The following is a 22,490-nucleotide window of genomic DNA, read 5'->3' as shown; positions in this document are numbered from 1 at the left end:
TCTGCATATTTCCTGTTCATTGCATTACTGTTTTCATGAAATTTTATTTGTACAGTTCCTCTCCAACAGCTGAGAACAGTGGTAAATGTTTACTCAACAGGTACTTGGACAAATGGCACAAAATGTGTGTTTGTGTGCACATTTTGATCTCAAACCTTTTAATCATCGTTTGCCTCCACTTGGCATCTGTATGGACTGATATTCAACTTGACCTCTGGATGGTGAGTTTTTGTGTGTGCGTGTTTGTGTGTGTGTAACCACACAATAAGCTGTAAATAATTTTTGCTTGACATCACCAGGGGAAAAAAAAACTGTGTTATTGGAATTATCAGTGTCATTTTGAGCCATTTTGTCCACCACTTTCCTCCCCTTATTGTCCCAGGTAACACTAAATCTTTCTATTTAGATATTTATTATATTTTAGATATTGCTTCCATTGTTGCCTATTGCCTGTTTCTAATGGACCGAGTGTTATGAGCAAGGCTAAGGAGTCGAAGAGGTCTGATGTTTTATATAAACTGTCCTAACCCAGACATCTTTAATATAGAACTACAAATCTGATATCACATCCTCCTTTTACATCTTTTACAGTTACAGTATTTTACGGTAAATTTAAAATAAACTTTTTTCACCTTAACTTTACAGATTCTGTAGTTCTTTGTCTTTGACGTGCAGTAATATTTATGATGTTCTGTTGACTTGTGAGAGATTAACATAAAATATGGTTTTAAAGAATAGGTTTTGAAATTAGTGCAAACAGAAAAAAATACTGTCATTTTTATTTAAAAATGGCAGCAAATATCAGGAACCATTCAGCCTAATCCAGGACCTGAACAAATGCTGTACAATGTAGAATTTAAGATCTCCAAAACAGAGCAGGAACTGGTTGGTTGCATGTGAAGATGTTAACTGCTAAAACTTGATTTGATAAGGAGATTGGAAAAAAACTTTAGTAACTAATAGTTCATAGAAATGTGGCAACAGAAATATCACATCAAACAACACTATATCTATTTTACTGTAAGTCTGAATATCTTGAGAACAGATAAGGACAAATGGGGATAAGTATATACTAAATGGCCCCAAAGGGACACAGATACTGTAGCTAGAGAAACAAATAAATTATTTCTAGAGTTATACTTTTCCACATTCATTTTTTGCCACATATGCCACGTGGTTACATGGCTTTTGGTCTGTTGAAATTTAAACATGAGACTCAGGTGAACTTTGAAGTGCTGTGAACCACGGCCCTCACGTTTCAGGTGGAAACATTCGCAAACACTGTAGAAATCAGGACAAGTTTTTGTGAGCAAGATAATGTTGAATTTTTCCTTTTTAATACATTTAAAATCCTGTTTTCCCTTTGTAATTTTAGGGTACTGAGTGCAGACAAATGAGAAATAAATGAGTTGAAAAAATGCTGTAACACTGTTAGCCAAGCAGCTACTGTTGCTCCACTGGCCACCAGAAAGTACCTTCCAAATCCATCCATCTCATAAGTTTCTTTGCAGACACTAAGACATGAAACAAAGTGATCACTGCATATTTTAGTTGTTGGCTCAAAACTGTGAAATTTATATACCTAATCCTCTGGTCTGAGGAGGGATGGGATACAATTTTCAGCAGTTGATGAAAAGTACTGCAGAATCATAGTTTTTATATAATAAGTGTTTCTGCAGAATCGGATGCATTTGGCAGAAATTCAATAATGACAAATAATATGGGATGCATGGCTCGGTGGTTGTACTGTAGAGTGCTAAAGCATCTGTAACGACATTTCAAATCAAACGAAAAAAGGAATCAAATGAACCTATAATCAGCGCAAATGTGATTTGATTTAACAGGCTGAATTTGACGTAAACTGTGGTGCTGGGCTTACAGTTCTCCATTCGTGGAGGACTCTGCATAACAGTGTGGCACAAACACACACACTGTCTGTGCAGCAGTGACACAGACAAAAAAAGAAATAAATCTAAACACTATGTTTAGATTGAATATTGGTCCTCGTCTCTTGACGTTATGCCACAAGATTCAATGTAGGCTTTAACTACAACAAACAGAACAATTCCACTCTACAGGGACCTTGGACTTTTGGACAACTATTCTGCCACTGGTGTTTACTTGTGCCCACACTAGACAGAAGTAATCGTGTACCGTTATTAGGTAGGTGCATTACAGTCTCATTATCATACGGAAAGAAGAAATACAGGAAGAAATCTCTGTGGAAAAAATGGTGACGTGAAAAAAATAATTATGTAAAAAAATTAATGGGAACGCTTTAATTTTTTGTATTGGTTATTTGATGTTGTTTATTTATAATTATTTTCCGTTCTTTCTTTCTCTCTTGCCTTCTTTCTTTCCTTATGTCCCTCTTGGGCTTCGGTACGTCATTGACCTTTTCACGTACAGCTTTTAAATGGAAGGTAAACTCCGCCCACTCGCTCAATGCTGGGCGGGGTTTAGTATCACCTAGTTCCACTGCAGGTGAGCACGGTTGTCACTGGGCACGTCAAACCCTTCATGAAACATGATACTTCGGCAGGTCATTTTTTTTCCAAACATAACTACTAATCAAAGTGAACAAACCCTGCAGTACCTTAAAGTACTTCAGGTCATGTGTTTTCTGGGCTGTTTAGTCGTAGTTTGCTGGACATGGTCGGTATGTCAACTGTTGGACGTGCTGCAGTCTACCTACCAGTGGATGATGTCCTCATTCTCTTCACAATCAAATAAAACAACTTTGTCGCTAACTTCCTCCAAGCGATGCGCTTTGTGGACTGTCCCTGACACTGCAGGCATCAAAGGTAAGAGAATTAATTATTATGATAGTTAAAGATATTTCAGTTTAACAGCCATTTTCTCCTTGGATTCTAAAATCTGACCATTTGCTGCATTTCTATGTTTTAATGTTATTAAACATTTACTGAATAGAACTAAACCCTGGGGAGCACATGTGCTGCAGGTCACAGTGTCAGACACAGTTCTGCAGGTGGATGCACTAGGAGCTTTCTGTGAGGTAGTCCAAGATCCAGGCAACCATGGGGGCGTCATCATGCATGATCTTTAATTTCTCCCCAGCAGGACAGGCTGGATTGTGTTAAAAGCACTGTTCAAAGAACATAATCCTTACAGACCCTCCACATTTGTCCAGGTGGGTGTAGATGGTGTAGCAGGTGGATGAAGGTGTCCTACACAGCTCAGGCTGATAAATAAACTGGAGGGGGTCCACAGATGGTTTCACTAGAAGTCAGAGGAAGTCCAGGACCAGTCTCTCTAACACTTTCATGATGTGGGAGGTTAGAGCCACAGGTCTGTAGTCGCGGGCGACACTGGGACGGGACACTTTCGGTAGTGGTACCAAGCACAATGTTTCCCATCCCACAGGCAGCCTCTGCAGCTGCAGGCTCCGGTTAAAGAAGTGCTGAAGGATGCCACATAACTGTGGGGCACAAGTTTGCAGTACCCGGGGGCTGACTGTCAGGACCCACAGCCTTTGTGGGTATATTGTATTGTAGTTTGTTGTTATTTGGTTTCATAAATTGTATATAAAAATACCCATTGAAATGTAATGTCCATAATAGTTAAACATTCAGAGTTGATCAGAAAATGTAGTTATTTACACCTTCAAATGCTTTAATTTATTCTCAAGTTTTAACAACTTTAGTGCATGAAGGCTTGACATTCACAGTTGGAACAGACCAAGCTGATGTCATGTAATGACTTAGTTCAAACTGTAGATGTCACCCCAGCATCAGATGTCACCTTGCACTAAACTGACCACCAGGCAAATCCACTTAAGCTGAGACAAAATGAAATGGCCTGTGTGTGTGTGTGTCTGTGTGTGTGTGTGTGTGTGTGTGTGTGCGCGCATGTGTTTGTTTTTCCAGAGTCAATTCAATCCATCAGGCTTTTTCCCCTTTCAACATCCTTTCAACAATCAAATCTACACACTTTTAAGCATGTGTGTGTGTGTGTGTGTGTGGGTGTGTGTGCGCTTGTGGTTGTTCTGAGATACCAGTTATCCCTTGACAGGTTTGTGTGTGTATAAATTTATTTATGTAGTAAATTGAATAACATGCATCCATTTTTTAAAATATGTATTGTCTGAATAGAGGCAGCTGTGGTGCAGGAGGCAGAGCTGTTGTCCAGTAGTAGGAGGTAGAGCGGCCTTCCACCAATCCCCCAGTTTCTGGTTCGATCCCTGGCTCCTCCAGTCATGTGTCGAAGTGTCCTTGAGCAAGACACTGAACCCCAACTTAGTTGCTCCCGGTGAGTGTTGGCCAGCTGCATAGCAGCTCCCCCATCAGTGTGTGTGTGTGTGTGTGTGTGTGTGTGTGTGTGTCTGTGTGTGTGTGATTGTGAATGCGAATGGGTGAATAAGAAGCAGTGTAAAGCGCTCTGAGTACCAATAGGTAGAAAAGCACTATATAAGTGCAGATCGTTTACCATTACCAATATGTGTGTATGCATTCTTATGTTTACTGTATGTTTGTGTGTGTGTATGTGTGTGTTAGATGTGTTTATTTGTTGAATAATTCACAGCTGGGTTTTTATAGAAGACTCTGTGGCCTCAGAGCTCCAATAACAAAGGACAAATATTGTGACACACAGACACTCTTTATCAGCCATTCCAGGGTTGACAGTTTATTTGGACACTGTGGACGAGGGAAATGGAATGCACAAAGACCAAATGTGGACAAGCCCACGTAGACACATACATATTATTACCTATAGGGACCCTGCAGTGCCTCGATGTGTTCCATATATTTTTTTATATCTATTAGTATTATTATGCATTATTCTTCCTTTGGTTTCCACTGTTAAGTCCATATTATATTCTGAACGAATACACACCTGTTCTCCTCATCTTCATTCTGTTATGATGATCAGTTCCCTGTTTGTATTTACAGTCAGTTTGAATAGCTGTGTTTGCTGAGCAGGCCTAATTTTACCACGTTGTGTAGCTGTTTTCATGTGTAGTAATTGTCCAACAGATATGCTAAAGATCCTGACAGCCAGGTATCGTCCTCTCTAAATACGACGCACGTCAGCCATTTTGTCCTGGTTACTCTATGGTAAATCTGCCATCTTTACTTTTTTAGCTGTTGGTTTAAATTGTTCTTTGTTTCAAATCTGTCAAATGAGTCCTGTAGAACATAACCCACTTCATGGTCAAGGTGACTACAATTGCTCTCTCCTTTAAGAGAAATCCTAATATCTGCCAACTACGGGCAAATGACAAGGGTACTTTGCAAAAAATTAATCACATTTTTGTGGGGCAACAAACGGTCTATTCCAACTCAGACTTGTGCCATCTGCTTTCATCACCAAAGGCTTTGGGCATGTGTGTTGTTTTCCCACACATGGACATTAGGAGCATGGCACTATCCCCACATAGTGGCCTCTGAGCCAAATGCAATTTTAAACAGCAGTTTAAGAATTTTCTCTCAGTTACTGGCCTTAAATTGTAGAATAATGATAAATAACAGCAGCAACTGAGAATAGTTAGATTTTATGAATAAATCCAGCAAAAATTTCTTTTCTTTTATATTGTTAATTAATTTCTTGTTTCCTCCAAAGAGGACATGGATCCTCATGCAGACAGAAGGAAATGCGCAGACACGCTCACAGTGACAGTGTTGTGGGTGGGGGTTTTCCTGTGATGGAGCACAGAGAAATAGTCTTTGCCTAATCTGGAGAAAATGAAACAGACGTTTGAATGAAAATATTGATTCTTCCTCCCATTTCAATCTTCATCTGGTATTATCTGTCCTACCACAGTGTGTGTGTCTGTGTATTGTATGTGATGTACAAGCTTGTGTTTCTTTTTCTCTCCGTTGCACAATTTGAAATGATTTCCTATCCCTGATACAAGTACATTTTAATATATATTAGCAATGAGTTTTTGGTCCTTTGATGCTGATATACTGAGTTTGATGCTGATGTAAAGAAGAGCAGTTCTGTAAAAGTGGACAAAGCACAAAATTACTCAGCTCAAACATCAACGTGTAGGGATGCATAATGTTTACCGTGTTTTAAATAAAGGTTACAAGTTTTTAGCAGCTTTCTTATCACTCTTATTATCGCTCTTGCTGATTGGAGCAGACTGTGGTAAAGGGGGCACAGACACAGAGCTCTACAGATACACATAGGTGGAGAGAACAGAGATCGGTCTCATCCTTAAATTTCTACAAGAATTCAATGCCAACACTGGATATGAATGTACAAGGCCTGTAGGCATCCTAAGATCCAGCAGCCGACAGGCAGATCCCATGTTAAACCATGTGTAGCTCATTGCCAAGTAAAGATAACAGTAAACCTTGACCATGACTACCACTAAACAAATACATGGCAAGTGAAAATGGGGATTGCAACTGTATACTGGTATTCTCAGTATTAATGGTTAACATACTGTACCACTTATATTTGGATTATGCAAGCAATGGAGAAAATGCAGTCGAATGGAGAATCTTACTTGCGTGTGCCTGTCAGACAAGACAATGGGCTCATAGATGCAGCTTGAGTCGCTCTGACGTGTGTGTGTGTGTGTGTGTGTGTGTGTGTGTGTGTGTGTGTGTGTGTGTGTGTGTGTGTGTGTGTGTGTGTGTGTGTGTGTGTGTGTGTGTGTGTGTGTGTGTGTGTGTGTGTGTGTGTGTGTGTGTGTGTGTGTGTGTGTGTGTGTGTAAACAGGATCAGTCTGGCTGTGCTGTTGCACCTGGTAAATTAGTAGCAATTTTAATAATTGTTTAGAGCATGGGTGATGGGATTTCTCACTTTTGTCAAAATTCTCACAAACCAAATAATCCTTCGATTGCTGGAGATAAAATCTGCAGGTAAATCCATAGTGACAGCCATTAAGCATGTATTGATACTAGTATCGGCATCAATCCTGTGCCCAATACACCTCCACAGGTAGGCAAAGGTGATAAAATGCCTGTGGTTTGGAACTGTTTTTAGATAACTGATGAATACAAAAGTAAAACCGAATGCAAGCTCTGCTGTGCTAAAGTCTCATGTTTCTCAAGAACAGTTCTAAAAGTGGCTGACGTCGGCAACAACAAGGGTTATATATATAACTAGAGAGGTACCTGAAGTTCGCTTTGTCTTACAACTTTATTTTACCTATTCCTGTGTAGACTCTACAGTCCATGTCCTCCATCCAGGATCTCACCCTAAGTCTCACCCTGTGCTTTGTTTGCATTTTAATTTTGTTCTGGAACTGGGTTTATGAGTTAATGAGTAATAACAACATTAAAACAACATAAACCTAACATTACAGGACTTTTACTTGTAACAAAGTACTTTTACTGTGGTATTAGTACTCTTTTACTAATGTAGATATCTTCTTTATTTAATAAACAAGTCTGATTTTACGTTTACTGTAGATACATATTTGAAACTATGTTTTGTACAGAACAAGGACTGAGTTTTGGCCTCCATGACTTACATTTAAAGGCTCAGATCAGAGATGTGTCAAATTATTGGGAAGGCAGTTAATTACAATAATCTCTATAAATATATCAAAGATTATCAAGCCTATAATTGTCTTGTTACAGTCTCTGATTTTTTTGCGCGTGTTTGTAAATTACTGATTAAATTGAATGTTTTTAATTTCATTAGTCCTGGACCTCCACCAAAATTCACAGGGACAGAACAAACAGCGGATTTGTGGAAAATTCCACAATACTGAAAACATTATAGTTTAGTATGACAATTAATAATGCAAAATTTCAGTTCAGTCACTAACTCCCCAGGTGATCAGTTGATGTTTATTTGATATATGCGTGTGTTAAAGCCTGGCAAATCAAATATGCCAGTATTAGGTTTGGTGAAGGTTGGGATGTGCTATAGGTTGGGACCTCATGACTTAAATTTCCACCAAGTTCTATTAAAATCTGTTTGTAATTGGGTTTGTAGTTTGGGATTTTTTTGGGATCAGTGTCAGGATTTCATTGGAGTTTGCCTATAGCCTGTTTAACATATGAACTCCAGACGATGTTAGTTAGTTCATCCTCGGACATTTTCTGAAGTGGCCTTTCAGACATGTAACGCACAGCGTTAGATTACCCGAGTCAGAAATGTCCTCAGTTGTGAAAATCTGCTTGATTTCCACACATGATCAGCAGTCACAGAAGGCACAACATGATAGAAAACTGTGTTTTTACAGCACATCGGAGCCATGCATCTAATTAAAAAAGGGTCAATGACAGCGGCAGATGAGTGATAAAAACGTCATCAACAGGCCCGCTCGCTCACTTTTAATCCTCCCGACGATTCGGGGTGGAGCAGCGTGCTGCATGCACAAGCTCATGCACATAATACGGACATTGTACTAGTGGGACTCAAAGGATAAAGTCCGATAAAGTTGGCAGGATCTCACTCTGACATTTGCATTCACACACTGACAAAGTCAGGAGAATGTCAGAATTCCAGTGCATGTGTGAAAGCGGATGATGGTGAGCATTTACAATCTGCTTTGCAAGTACAATTTATACATTTTTCTTCAGTTAACTTATCTGTGGGCAGCACATTGGTGGAGTGGTCAGCGCTGCCACCTCACAGCGTTTGTGTCGTCTTTCCGTGTTGAGTTTGCATGTTCTCCCCGTGCTTGCGTTGGTTTCCTCCCACCGTTAAATGTAGCCTCTAAATTACCTGTAGGCGTAAATGGTTGTCTGTCTCTCTATGTCTCTGTGTTAACTGTGTTGGCCCTGAGATAGACTGGTGGCCTGTGCAGGGTTAGGGTCAGGGTTGTACCCTCCTGCTCACCCACTGACAGCTGGGATAGGCTCTAGCCCCCCCCAGCCCAGTGTAAGAGAGAAAGGAGTAAAATGAAGAAGAATGAGATGTGCGTGGAGGGTTATGGGGAGATCCAATCGGAAACTCTAACTTTTCATGACTTGGCCCAACAAACAATGTAAAGGTTACAAATTTAAACGTACTCTGCTTCTGCATTAGCTGAAAACCATTTTCCTGTATTTAGTTTGGCAGCAGTTTGTTGTGTTTCCATTTTCATGTCGCACAGGTTAAACAACAGACAACCTACTCTGCTGTTTGCCTAAAAACCTCACTGTAAACCTCAGGTCGACTTCAAACACTCCATTACTCTCTAGACAAGGCACGTGGGGAAGTAGAATGAGATGGAGAGAAACATAAAACAGCTCAAGGAAGGCAGAGAAAAGGCAAATAGAAAGAGAAAATGAAACACTGAGTATTCTTTTTTCTCCAAGTGGACAGCTTCAGCGCTCCAATTCATCTTCGTTCTCTTCACAGCGGTGTATTCAGGGAAGGTCAAAACCCGGAAAATAGGCTACACACCAGGCATTTTGTCACCAGACACCCTTCACCTGCCTCCCAACACCAAGGAGCCGCACACAACTGGGGCACAGCCGCAGCCAAAAATACATCAGGTGGAGCGGAGCAGCAGCACTGCATGCATTTTCACTGCATTGGTTCTGCATTTACGCCGCATTTGTTGTCCTTTTGGAAGAGGCATAGGACCAGAACGAGGTGACATTTGTGACTTAGACTTTGGAGAATGATGCTCAGTTGCTCTCTACGTGTGTAGCAGAGCTGTTGATGCATCCATCTCTTTCAGATTTCCTGTGATTTTGTATTTAGTTGATACACAGACTAAAATAAGGCCATACAATGGATGTTACCATGATTCTGAGCCTTTGGCCTTGCAGTCCAGAATTCTACATAAACAGATTTAGACATTTCTATCCAACAAGTGGCTCTAGACCTCCTCTTCTTGCAGCTTCACCCAGAGTTAGGCTACATCCTCTTTCCAAGCCCCTTGGAGTCTTTAAATTATACCTAGGTTGTGGAAAGTAAGTACGGATGTTCTTTATGCCTCAGCTTCATAAAAACCTACTGGTACTCTGCACCCAGACACAGTCTGCTTCAGCCGTTGCTGTTTCTAGCAGGCTTCCTCTTCTCTTCAATGACACTGGAGATAGAAGACATATTGCAAGTGATATGCAGTTCGGTGGTGTTGGAGATGATGTGGACTGGTGCAGCTTGCTGACATTTTGATCCTATTTACTATGGACATATTTACTTTGCCTTAAAAAGTAGGAGCCTGTGATGTTCTGATAAGTAGAACATTAGAAACAACTTGAGGTGAGGAGGTAAGTATCACTCTAACGTCTTTCTGAGCAGTAAGAGTGGGCCGAGTGTCTTTTTGTAGTGTCTTTGTAGTTCCCAATCTACGGCGTTGCAAAAAATAAATAAATTGGAGGCCTTATGTTGTAATTACGAGAAACTGATCTCTGAAATATGAGTTATTTATGAGTTGTGTTTCACAAAATTACGAAATCTGTATCTCCTATTTACGAGTTATATTTCTCGTAATCACGAGATAAGGGACTTAGGAATCATCACGTTTCCAAGTTTCCTACATAGATATGAGGAAATCTGTAAGATTAGATCTTAGATTTAAGATTCTGCTTAATGTAAACACATAGGCTAAAAATGAGGCCAAGTTGAAGAACAACAGTGCAATTTTCTTTTAATTTAACTTTAACATTCAATGTTTAATTTCTAAAGATCCAGAGATTAGATGTGTAGAAAAGTTGGAGTGGTTATTTAATTGCCGCTATTTGAGACGACAGTGGCATCATGGTTTAGGATAACTTAATTTAATTCTTAATTATCCATTTTATTTATTCAAAGACTTACTGAATATGATCTTAAATATCAATTTCAGTGTTTCATTTTTGACATGAATGTCACATTAAACGTTAAAGACTTCTAATTCTACAGGAAACAGGATTTGATTGCCATGGATACGAAGAGTCACACTGTTAGACTGCAGTTTGAATCTTGCTTTATAGTCTAAAGCGAGGCTCACTTTACAGCCTATGTGTTGACATTTTTGAAAAGCTAAAACTGCCGAATCATCAATCAACCGTTCTGCTTTTCTATAGAGTTTTTTGAAATATTGAAAACTATCCCAAAACTACTGTGATACAGAAGACATCCTAAAAACCTGATTAATCTAAGGCAGGTTCTGAAACGTTCTCATATTTCTCAGATCCCCAAGTCCCGTCCCTCATGGTGGTCCTGAAATATCGCATTTACAAGAATACAAAAATTTATTCCACAAACATAAAGAAGAGAAGAACCCTTCCTTACAGTTGTTCCAGCTGTGATCACAGAGGATGTGGCTTTTATATCATTATGATGAAAAACCCTCTGGTAGATGATGGATTTCCATGTATTATTTTAACACTATTGCAGAAAAGCAAAGAAGAAAAATATAGTTAGCTTCAAGTGGAAAGCAGACAACATGCACCTCTACCGTACCTGTGGAGTGTACTGTAGCTCATAACATAAAAATAAAACTGGCCATGTTGTAGAATCAAGCAGTAAATGCAGCGTCAGGTCAAATTTCCAAATCCACACTGAGCTTCAAGCCCTGTGGGAGTGATACAGCAGAGACATTAATGGCAGGCTACATGGCATTTAGAGCAGAAAGGTGTGACATACAAGCCCCCACACTCACTGTCTGTTTCACACACACATTTGCATACACACACTCTTACACACTCCTCAGGGCTTGCCATTAATAACAGCTGACCTTTGCACATTTAGGCTGTGAAATGATAGTAAAGCAGACATGGTGACAACTGATCACACCTTCATTCATCTTTTATCTGTCCACCTCTTTATCTCCTTTCCTGTTAAAATCATCACTCAATCATTTCTTCCCTGTATCCTTTTAAATCCTCCAGACACGGGCTTGTGTTTACCATTTTCACTTTGCAAATCTGTTTCTGCTGTACAGTTCAGTTATAAGAAAACCGTGTGTGAGCAAAGGAGCCAAAGCACTTCATTAGTGTGAACCCAGTTGGGGTTTATTAAGAAACACGATCAACGGGAAAAACATTTTTCACCATCATCTTTTCTCAAATGTGAGGATTTGCTGTTTAACTGACAGTGATATGAACAGATTAAAATAGTTTAGACGAACTGTTAGATTAATTTCAAGATGCCATAATTTATTAGCATTTTATTGGGTTAACAAATGTGTAAAATAATGAACAAATGCTTTGACGATAGAAAATAAATCGTTACCTGTAACTAGGGCTGCTAATAATGAGTAATTGCCTTATATGAAAATGGTGCTTTGCCCCTCTTCAGCTGGAAAAATAAATGTGTCCACAAATTTAGGATTTTTTCTGTCAAGTGCTCATTAAATGTGTGGATTTAATGAGCTTTTTAATATGCTCTTGCTCTGATGGCCCTTAAACAAATCTCATGCCAAAAATGATGCAGCCAGAAACCTAGTACCTATTGGTTAGTGAGGCTTCTTCCGGACAAAGGATAAAGTCTGAACATCAGGGTAGTTTTCAACGTTGCAGTTTGAGATTGGTCTATAAACATTTACTAGAGAATATTGAGAAATTGTGTCCTGTGCTACAAGACAGTGTCAGTCCAATGTAATGAACGGTCATTGTTTAGTCATAGAGCAGAAACAGAAGTCACTTCTCAGTGATGAGGATGGTTTGGAGTTATGTTTGATTTTGAATGAACTTTAAAATAATCTAATGGGGATTGTGTTCAAACTATAACAGGCTGGTGAATTGCTCTTTAAAGCTTCAGTTTATCTCCATGCTAGTAACCACTTGATGAAATCATCCCAAAATAATTGGAGTCACATATGCAAAGAGTTTTTTTTTTTTTTTGTCTAAAGTCGAGCAGCTTTAACTTTTAGTGAAAACTCTTCCTTTCAACTAAATTCAAACTGTTTTCTTTTCTTGGCATGAATGTTAAAAGAAAGCAGCTCAGCCAAACTCACTTTACTTCTGCCTTTCTTTCTCAAGTGAAGTAAAAGCTTTATTTGGATGAAAGACTAACAGAACAAAAATAAATATTTGCCAAATTAATTTCTCTCAGCTCAAGTTGAACTAGTTCTGTCTGTTTTTCCCTGTTACTTTCTCTCTCTTTCAGAGAGGTCGATGAACGACAGAGAATGTCTTTTCTGCCTTCCCTCCCTGCCTTTAACACCATCTGCTTTTCAGATTGTCAAACCAGAACATAAACCAAACTTAAAATTGTAAGAGACGACCAGCTGCTATCTTTGTAAAGGTCAACGAGGAATCCGAGGCCGCCCAGCTAAAACAACACACATACACACACACACACACACAGACACACACACACACACTGAGTCCCCACAGATCCATTTCCACCTCTCCCACCCCCATTCCATTTTTACAGTTATTTTAATTCTTCCATCCATCCTTTCCCTTTTTTCTTTCTCACGTTATCTCTCTCCACCTCTTGCTACTATCCCTTTCTCTCTCGTCAAGTGTTCACCCTGTCTGCCAAGCTCCTCTTGTTTGTTCAGGAAAAAAAAAAAAACTGTTACTAATTTGGTATCAATTTGAAGAGTCCAGTTTTGTCTTTGCCCTGTGAGTGTGTGAGAGAGAGTGAGGGAGCAATATTGAGTGTGTGTGGCTTTCTCATTTTATTCCCATGATAACATATGGGCCACACGCACACGTACACACACATTCCCAGCCCAAGCATCACAACTGACAAATAGTTGTTCCAACATTTTGGACAGTCACATCCTGTTGTCCATGTTTACACCAGTGTCAGTGTTTATCTGTCTATGACAAACTCCTATAAAAGGGATCACCTTCATTATATTTTGGCATAAAATTCTTGTTTACCATTGTTCCTCCATCTATTGCCTTGTTTAGTTGCAGTTAAACATTTATAGGTACACACATGTAATAGAGTCACTTCATGCAGTTTTAGTGTTGGCATGCTGAACTAACACGTGCAAAAATGTTTCATGTTAACACTGCCTCATAAAGAGAAAATGCCAGAGAGTTTTTTTTTCATTTACCTGCATTTAGGAATGTCCAAGTCCAGTTTTTCTACCTCTGTATGATCATATTTCTTTAATTTTGGTATATAATTTTTCTTCTTTTATTGCATTTAGTTGTTCAGACTGTGACTTTGAACCAACATTTCTGACCACAGAAAACTCACTGACATACCATCTCTCCCAGATGTTCATTAGTGTCTGGCTGAAGCCTGCACATCCTTAAAACATCCCCAAAATGGTTCATTGCTTCTCTTCTTCTCATATGTGGACATCTCACTTGTGTTTGTTTGTGGACTTAACATTTAGCAAATAGTACGAGCAGGCTGTCAGCTCATGTGGGAGGCGTTCAGGGACCAAAGAGACTGTAGGTCAGTGGTATGTGGGAAAGGCTCAATGGCTTAATCAACTCCAATACAGGACAATACAACTAAATAAGGATCAAAATTGGATTGATCCCAGTATTTTTATAATATACCTGGATTGGTGCTGACACAGTACTTGGTATGCGATCAAAACATCTTTTACTGTAGCTGCTCAACGGTTACTTGGTTTGTAGTTATTGTGGAGAGCAGGCATTGTATTATCCTTTGTAGGATTTGAACCAGCGACCCCTGTGTTGCTGTCGCCCATTTCTCTGCTATAGAGACAAACTGTTGTTTACTCTGCAGGCAACATACTGTAGGAAGCCAACCCTGACGAGAGGGATCGTTCTGCACACACCAATGGTGTATGTGTGAGGTTCTTTATTTTGTCCACAGGGGTATGGGCCAATAAGGAAATGCCAAAAATGAGCAGATTTGGTTACTTTTAATTTTTGCACTTTGTTTAGGATTAGCTTTGTGTGAATATTGAATAATGAATGAATGTTGCTAATTGAAACCTTTTTGTGTGTGTGTGTGTGTGTGTGTGTGGCAGGTGTTTTGCATCACCACCCACCATCCATCAAGTCAAATGGGCGAATGACAGGAAGAACAAAAACAAATCCCTCGCTCTGGTAAGAATAAACGACTGATGCCGACCAATGACAAGTGTTTAGTGTGTGTGTGTGTGTGTGAGAGAGAGAGAGAGTTGAATGGATATGTGTGTTTGTTTGTATGTATTTTTGTCTCTATGTATGTTTGTGAACGTGTGTGGGTGAAATTGAAAGAGGGACAGACAAAGCAGATGAGTGTGTGAGAGATGGAGGGAAAAAAGAATGAGTTGGTTTATATTGTTTTACCAGTTCAGTAGGCGGGATGTACACACACACACACACACACACTTATTATTCTTCTCAGTGAGCATGCAAAGTAAATATTTCCAAGATGACCGACTCAAGCACTCAATCGTAGCTAGGATCCTGATATACTTACTTGTGTACCCACACGAGAGAGTTACATTCTTCTGTGTCTGTGTACTTGGTGTGCACCTGGAGGATTAGGAGTGTATCCACTAGGGGGCAGATCAGGGCCAAATTAGCTCATCTGTTTGCAAAATGTAAATATTAAGATGACATAAGTGGAAGAGGTTACTCCTCTTGATAATGTCAGAGAAAGCAGTTGTGAATAGGCTTTCTTCAGTCAGATGTTAACTTTACTTCACATCCTGATACAATGCTTCCTCTATTTCTATTTCTGGGTTTAATTATGTCATTTAAACGCACCTTATTATTTCTGTGGATGCACACAGTCACCACTCAGATGTGATTTGATTCGTGATGATTCACTTACATCCGATAAATACCAGTGTTTTATAAAGTGCTTCCCAGAATCCTGGTAGTGCTTTTTGTCTTGATTTAACCAGTGAGAAATGCTTGTTTCATGAATGTAAAATGTAGCCTAAACTGTAAATGCTGTTAATAAAACTAGTAGATATAGCCTCTGCTGCATAAATATTGTTCCTGAGCAGCTAAACTCTGCAATTACATTTTATAGGAAATAAAATCACTGTCTTGATGTTGCAATATATGTTGTAAACAAAGGAACAAGGATTAAAATTATAACGTCATCAGAGTTACGAGGTTGTTGGGATGGATATTGCACATAAAGCATGTAGTTGTCACACTACAGACCTGATTTTGACTCCAGAGGCCTGTGGGTGAGGTGGAGATGAACTTAAACAACACTTTCCTTGTTAAGCCAGACCATAACCTTTTCTTAAAGCTTTTCTCAAAGCTGTGTGCCGTTCTCAAGTTCTAAACCACGAAGTTTCACGTTTTGTGAGACACTTGCTGGGCTCACGGATTAATTTACAGTTCTATAATTGCAAAGATGCTTAAGCACATGTGGGAGATTGCACCACCTTCTGCATGAGCCATGCAGTACATATTTATCCTTAGCTGTCTAGCAGGGACAAGATAAATAAAGTAGTAAGCTCTCACCTGCAACCGCTCTTCCTCTTAACAGCCATTCAGGCTCATTGACTCCTATAGGCAATTTAGAGTCAGCAACTAACCTAACATACATGTTTTTGGACTGTGGCAGGAAACCAGATACCCGGAGGAAGCCCACGCGAGCATGTGAACAACATGAAACTCCACACAGAAAGGCTGAAGCCGGCAGACTCGCCCGTGGCCTTCTAGCTGTGAGGTGGCAGCGCTAACCACTGTACCACCATGCTGCCCTGAAGTAGTAACCACACCACTTAACATTGCCCTCGCTCGACTCCTCTGTTTCATGTCCTGCAGTCACAGACGATATCTCTCAGTCTCAGTCTAGCGCTTAGATCAGTGTGCAGCATCTTTTTTCTAGTTTGTTTAAATATAAAATATCACAAACCCAGATATTGTATGCACATTTGTTGCAGATGAAAGACTGAAAAAATAACCCTACCCATAAATGGATAAAAAGTTAAAATAAAATGTTTAAAATGTGAGATTTGAGAGACAGACATTCAAAGTAAATTGTAAATAAGAAAAGTTTTTACAAGTGAGGAATCTGTTAAAATTGAAGACGTGTGTTCAGTAGTGGACATGTCTCTAAGCGGTTATCATGAAAAGTGAACATTAGAACATTTGAGAAAGAACATGAGGAAAGTTTTGGACAGTCATTACTTAATTTGGTTAGGGTTGGGGGTAGAGGATGCATATTGTCAGTGAGGGTCCTCACAACTATAGAACATGTGCATCTGTGTGCGTGTTTGTGACAGGCTAGTGATGACCTCCTCCAGCTGTCTGTGGATAATGAGAAGCTGTCAGCACCAAGAGGACAGGACACTCACACATTCACGGTTACACAAACAAAAGCATGTGATATTTGCACACCAAAGACACACTGCAAGACAAATGCAGGACACTCATTGACACAACCACAGACGCAGTCTCTCTTGCTCTCATTGTCTCATTTCACATTTTAATTCTTTAATTTAGAGGAGACAAAAGGTTGTTCCTTTAAATCCCATCTACTCTTGCTGTGATGAGTTCTGGTACTAGTGGCCCAGATTGTCCGAAGCAGCCTGTGTCAGTAATGCTCCATCTGATTTACATGGCCAGATCATCAGTATGAGTCCTCAGCTAAATGGACCACATAATGTCCAGCAGGGTTGTGAAGGTCGGTGTATTCCTGAAACCAAAGACCAGTCGTCTTAGAGACTGTATGTCCAGCATGTCCCAAACACTCTAAAACAGAGCAGAATGTATTTGTTTGATTCTGTCGCTTGCCAGATATAGAAAATAAAATGTATTTGTACCACAGTGAATATGTTAGTGCTGCCACCTCACAGCTAGAAGGTTCACGTCCCCTGCATATATGTTGAAGTTTGCATGTTCTCTCCGTGATTTTGCGGGTTCATAGGAGTCGATGTGAGTGTGAATGGTTGTCTCTCTCTGTATGTCTCTGTGTTGGCCCTGAGACAGACTGGATAAGCAATTGCAGATAAAGAATGTGAAATATTAGTACAAGTAACATTAACCCCAATGTGAAAGTATGAATATGAAGTTATGTAATATTATCATTAGCAATATACTCTCAAAGGTGTGTGACTAGACTCAAACAATACGTGATTAGATTAAAAACAAATTCATCTAGTAGTCATTGTAGCCCTAATTGTCGGATGTGGACTAGGCCCCTGGAAAAAAATAGCCTTGACCCACTGAGGCATTAGACCTCTAAAGGTATTCTGTGCTATCTGGTAGTAAGCTGCCAGTAGTCCTTGAAGTTGTGTAAGTTGTGAGATGGGGCCCCAATGCATCTGACTAGTTTTTTTTTAGCATGTCCTACAAATGCACACAAGTTTGTCAAATATCATTTTATATGCTGGTTCTTTAAAAAATAAGCTTGAAGTATTTTAACCCTCCTTGTAAAATCCCCATTCAACTTTTTCTGTCACTGATCTCACCAATATTCCCCCTCACAGAGAGAAAACAGTCACCTAAGCTCCTGTTGTGCATTCAGAGCAGCTGACTGTTGGAGTTGTGACTTGGCTTCACAGCACCAGAAGCAACACTATGTTTCCATGTGCCCTGAAAGATTCTGAAGTATTTAATATATATTACATTCTTTACAAATGACATTGGTTATATCTCTGTGTTTCTGTTTTCTCTAAATCAAAATGACTTATACCCACTACTTAAATATTCTTCATCCACAATTTTCTGCTGGCTGCTAAGTTGCTGTGTTGCTTGGTTCATGTTGTCAAAGGTCAAGATCAGGTGTGTTTTAATTATACAGACAATACTGGAATGAGAGTGTTTAGAAAATTATATATACGTTGGGTTTAATATTTTGCATCAGTGACATTGGGTTGTTAATTATTACATCAATACATCGTTGTTCGTCTACAGTTGGAAGAAAAAGTAATGGCACTATCCGCGATTTCCTGGTTTTCTCCATAAATTGCTCATGATGCAATGCGTTCTAAACCAAAGCCACAAATGTGAACGAACACAATACTTCTAAGTTTATAAAACAGTGTTTGCTGAACACACCTATTAAACATACAAAGTGATGGTGATGGCTGATGTCACTAAATAACAATTGGAGCCAGGTGTTATTGACTGGACTCCAGGTTTGCTGAGAATGATGATGATGATGATGATGATGATGATGAAAATGTCTTGTGGAATAGATAAAGTTAGAATTGTTTGGGAAGAACACAAAGTAGCTAAATTTACTAGAGAGATTCGGAGACACAAAACCCACCTTCCAGACTGGTCCAGTCAGAGCCCAGACCTCTCAACCCAATGGAGATGCTGTGAAATAACCTCAAGAGAGCTGTTCACACCAGACATCCTAAGATTATGGCAGATCTAGAGCTGTTCTATAAAGAAGAATGGTCCTGAATGATGTGCTTGCTTAATGTGCTTAAGGTGTAGTTGTGGAGACACTTGTTTACAGTACGTATTCCATATCCACCTACCCTAACCTCAACCATCACTACCGAATGTCGAACCCCAACCTAAACCTCTCTAACCTTTAAACATAAAACTGTCTTAACCCTCAAACAGCTCTTTGGAATTTGAAGGACCAGACAAAATGTCCTCACAGTGGTGCTGAACTACAATTTGTCTACTCAACCATAGACAGACACACACACAGAGGCAGGTTGGACCCCAGGGCTCAGTTTTGGAGGAAACTCCCTTTCTAATTTTCCTCATAAAGACTCTAATGAAGACTAATGACGAAGTTAGGGTGTGTGTGTGTGTGTGTGTGTGTGTGTGTGTGTGTGTTTTAACAGCCTGGCTGCTCTGTCTGGGAATGTCTCTGTTCTTTTCTACTTCCTTCCATCCCTCCATCATTACATTCAGCCCCCTTTACTCTTTTTTTTCTATCCCTTTGCTGTTTCTGTTTTATATTTTCCCTCCATCCTTTCATGTTTATTATCTTTGTTCTTCATCTTTTCTGCTTATTTTTTCATTTCATGTCTTTATATTTTAAGTCTGTTTACCATATTGTTCATATTTATGTTTTCTGATGGTATTCTCATTATTTACTCAGTGCCACCCATTTATCCTTCATTCTTTTGCTTTGCTTTTATTTGTTCTTGAACAGCCCTATCTGCGTTCGTTCACCCTTTACCGCAGTCTAGATTGTTAATTTCATTTTTCTTTTCAGATCTAAAAGACTAAAAGCAGTTGTATTGGAAATATTGACTGCTGTTTGAAAGCATTGTAGTAATGACTGCATGTACTTAGAGATTAGGACTAATATTACACTGCTTTGCGTCAGGTAGTTTGAGTCCAGCCACAGAACAGATGTTTCTGCGCCATTACTGGGACAATATCAGTCACTGCAGTGCTCCATCACTGTCAAGTACAATAATGTATAAGAAGAAGTTTTACTGAAACTGTAACTATACACTTAGTTTCGATTTCACATTTAAAGCATGAAAAACTTTTCACCCAAATTACAAAAAAACTCATGTACCATCTAGTAAAACAGTTAGTGAGTTGAACTGAATCAATCAGTTGCTGAAGATTTTTATTTTTTTTCCCCAAAAGTTCAATGAAGTGTCTGTGGGACATTTGCCTTGTAAAAAGTGAAGACACGTTGTGCCAATTTAGGTTTCATGTATGTATATTTGTACAATCTGTATTAAGGATGGGTATTTAAGCAAAGGACTGCAAAAGCTAAGGACATGATGTATTTTTTTGCTCTGTGTTTGTTTGGAGTTAACAGAAGAACCGATGAATCTTTAAGAGATTGAGCAATATTGCTGTTTTCTGCTAGATTTCTCCTTTTAAAAATCAATAATAAACCTTTTCATGATGGGTCACTGTTTGTCCCAGACATGTTTCTCACTTTCCATCTTTTCATTACCCATCATCCCCCACCTCGTCCTTATCTTCCTTATTTAAACGCACATCATTTCATCATGTTACACCTCTTTTCACCTCTCACTTACCATCATCTTCCTTACCCTTTTTCACATTTTCCTCTCCTCTTTTCTCTTAATCTTCCCATATCCTTTATTTTCTTTCACATTGCCTCTTGGATCCTTCAATCTCTTTTTCCTGTGCTGTCACCTTTTCATCCTTCCTTGTTGCCTCCTTCACTTTCTATCCATCCTTCTTCATCTCTTGCTATTTTTCCTCTCCATCCATCGCTTTTGTGTTTCTGCCTCCATTAGGGGGAAATGGAAAAAGTGACATCAGCTATTTGGTAAACGGAGAAAGATGGAGAGGGAGAGAAAGAGACAGAGAGGATGAAACAGGGTAGAAAAATGGCAAGCGGAGATCAAAAGAGTGACATTAGGAACGATTGTGAAAGAGAAAAGGAAAACAGAGGAGGAGATAAAAGAGTGACAGGTGAGTGAGAATTAGAGAGGTGGAAGTGTGGGGATGAGGGAGTGAGAGAGAGGTAGAGATCCATTAGAGAGAGAGTGAGAGAGAGGGGGAAAGGCTTCACCTCATTAACCTCGTAATGCAGAGTAAATATACAGTCTAAATGGAACATGGACTACGTGTGTGTTTACTCTCAGCCTTGTGTGTGTGTGTGTGTTTGTAAAATGCATTACCAGAATACCAAGGTAACTATTTGTTTTTATGTGGTTATGTATGTGTTAGTAGGTGAATTTCTTTTTAAATAACCTATCATAGTGGGCATTTAAGTGGCCTACATACGCTCACTGGCCACTTTATAAGGTGCATCTCGCTAGTACCAGGTTGGACCCGCTTTTGCCTTTAAAAACTGGCTTAATTCTTTGTGGCGTAGAGTAAACGATGTACTAGAACATTCCTTAGAGATTTTGGTCCATATTAAAATGATCTGAGCATCACAAAGTTGCTGCAGATTCATGATGTGAATCTCCCGTTCCAACATCCCAGAGGTGCTTTGTTGGAATGACATCTGGTGACTGTGGAGTACAGTGAACTTACTTTCATGTTCAAGAAATCGGTTTCAATGAATTTAGCTTTGTGACATTGTGATGCATTATCCTGCTGGAAGTAGCCATCAGAAGATGGGCACACCGTGGTCATAAAGGGACAGACAAGGTCAGCAACAATACTCGGATAGGCTGTGGCATTTAAACGATGCTCAATTGGTACTGTGCTGTGCCTATGTGTCCCACACCATTACAACACCATCCCCAGCCTGAATGTTGTTGCTGTAGCCCATCTGCTTCAAGGTTTTACGAGTTGTGTGTTCAGTGATTCTCTATTGCATATATCTGTTGTAACAAGTGGTTATTAGAGTTTTTTTTTTTTTTCAGCTCAAACCATTCTGACCATTCTCTGTTCTGGCATCAACAAGGCATTTTCGCCCCACAAAACTGCCACTCACTGCATATTTTCTCTCTTTCAGACCATTCTCTGAAAGTGCTAGAGATGGTTGTGTGCGAAAATCCCAGTAGATCAGCAGTTTCTGAAATGGTCAGATCAGTCTGTTTGGCACTAACAACCATGACATGTTTAACTCACTTAAATCACCTTTCTTCCTCATTTTGATGCTCTGTTTTAACTTCATCAGATCATCTTTGCCATGTCTACATGTCTAAATGCTCTTAACTGGAGGTGTTAAACTGCTAGTTAATTATTTCTTTATGTAGCTGATACAAACAAAGGACAGTTAATGTCCTTTTATATTATTTTTGCTGGTTTGTCTCTCAGCTGTTCCTTTTTCCTAATCTCTCTATGGTAATTGGACTCAATTGCATTCATCAGCATGTCCTCAAAAGTAAAACTTTGGAAATACATAGTTTTACTTTTATGAAATTGTCTGGTGTTTATTGG

General features: G+C 39.4%; 1 long non-coding RNA gene across 1 annotated transcript; it reads left to right on the top strand.

Annotated features, from left to right (window-relative positions):
• Positions 1 to 2,416: 2,416 nt before the first annotated feature.
• On the top strand, positions 2,417 to 22,251 carry LOC137137705 (uncharacterized). The gene is made up of 4 exons (XR_010915765.1): positions 2,417 to 2,804; positions 4,113 to 4,269; positions 14,759 to 14,837; positions 16,306 to 22,251. It is a non-coding gene; the product is annotated as an uncharacterized lncRNA (long non-coding RNA).
• The last annotated feature ends 239 nt before the right edge of the window (positions 22,252 to 22,490 follow it).

Source organism: Channa argus, chromosome 12 (genome assembly GCF_033026475.1).
Source record: "Channa argus isolate prfri chromosome 12, Channa argus male v1.0, whole genome shotgun sequence".
Taxonomy (NCBI): Eukaryota; Metazoa; Chordata; class Actinopteri; order Anabantiformes; family Channidae; genus Channa; species Channa argus.
This window is presented reverse-complemented; position numbering and strand designations above follow the sequence as displayed.